Source organism: Thrips palmi, unplaced genomic scaffold (assembly GCF_012932325.1).
Source record: "Thrips palmi isolate BJ-2018 unplaced genomic scaffold, TpBJ-2018v1 HiC_scaffold_5, whole genome shotgun sequence".
NCBI lineage: Eukaryota > Metazoa > Arthropoda > Insecta > Thysanoptera > Thripidae > Thrips > Thrips palmi.
Window position 1 is genome coordinate 2,284,276 of NW_023144632.1, and position 1,654 is coordinate 2,285,929.

Consider the following 1,654-nt stretch of genomic DNA (forward strand, 5'->3'; position numbering starts at 1 on the left):
TAATTGACAACCTGAAAACAATTCAATGATTCAATTTGAAACAGAATGGCAAAGTGCAGTGCAGTTTGATTCTAAATATTATATGTAGAACTGGGCTAAATTTATTTTTTGTCAGCGGGATGACCAATCTTTCTAAAACCACTATCGTGATGGTTCAGTGTAGTTTCAGTTCGGAGATATAACGGGTGTTCTTTTCTTACCCGAGGCTCGAGTGTACTTTTCTTACCGAACCTACCCCAATAGGAACCTGTTGTAAGGCCTCAGACACCATCCAAGTGCTTTTTTAAAATCTCAGAATAGCCTTGTCTTTTTCTCCAATGATGAAAGTTATTCTACTCATCTCTTCTTTTAACACTCATCCTGAAATTTTAAAAGAAAGAGCTTCATCTTTTAATACATGGCTGGTATTACTTTTCATCTTGTTTCATCCCTCCGCCTGAGTCGGAAACAAAACAATTTCACAACAGTATTCATGTAAAGTTTCATTTTTCAATAAAATTAATAGTGTTTTAACACAGGTTATATATGCCATGATACCTGTGTTAAAACATTATCAATTTTATTGAAAAATGAAACATTACACGAATACTGTTGTGAAATTGTTTTGTTTCCGACTCAGGAGGAAGGAGTAATTTGAGACGAAACAAGATGAAAAGTAATACCAGCTAGGTATTAAAAGATGAAGCTTTTTCTTTTAAAATTTTAGGATGAGCATTCAAAGAAAGATCATCTTAAAGGAATAAAGCATCAGGAACACATGCACTGACAGAAAAGCAAAACTCTTATGACAAGGAGCTGACTAAGATTGCAAAACATCTAGATTTGAGAAGGAACTACTCAGTTTAGGATAATGCACTTTCACTACTCACCTCCCAAAATCAAAATCAAAATCAAAATCAAATCAATTGTCACTTAAGACAATGAATCTATGGAATGTATACAAATATAACCTAGCAAGGAAACCAGTTTGTTTACGCTAAAAGCAACAACCTAAACCTGAAATTCCACCAAAATTCTCCGAAAGAGTAGTGATGTTCAAAATACGCGTGAGGGGCTTTTAACTATATACGACGATAAAAACATGTATTGTTAATGTTTTGATAATTTTATAAATTGAATAAACGACTTCCTTTTCAAATAAATAGGCATCTTCATGTGACAATTTTTTAGCGCGTTGTGTTGGCAGCAAACTGCGCAGCCAATCAACTGTCCCCGTCCCCTCCATAAGAGTGACCTGGGGTTGCTCGTCGCCGTACAGTGTGTCGCCATGCTTCGGCGTCGCCATGCCTGGCGCCCTCCTCGCTCCGCCAGCAGTGATGTGCTAGTGTTGTGAAGTGTTGTAGTGACGTCACGATGTGACCTCTTGTTTGAACCCTGGTTTTGAACGCTGTCGCGCTGGCCGGGTTCCTCTTTTGAGAATGTAACCGTCGTGTTACTATGTAAATAGTGTGTGTGTGTGTGGCCGGGGGACGCCCCGCGCCGCTCTGTCATCGACGTTTCTGTCGTCGTCTTTTGGTGAGTGCACTCTTTCATTTTTCTATACCTTGGCCAAGGGTTTGTTGTCGTGTATGTACTGACTTGTGTATTTTGTCCCGTACTTGTTGTGTGCCGCGCGTACCTAGAGTCTTTATTGTCGTTACGTTGCGTTATGTCA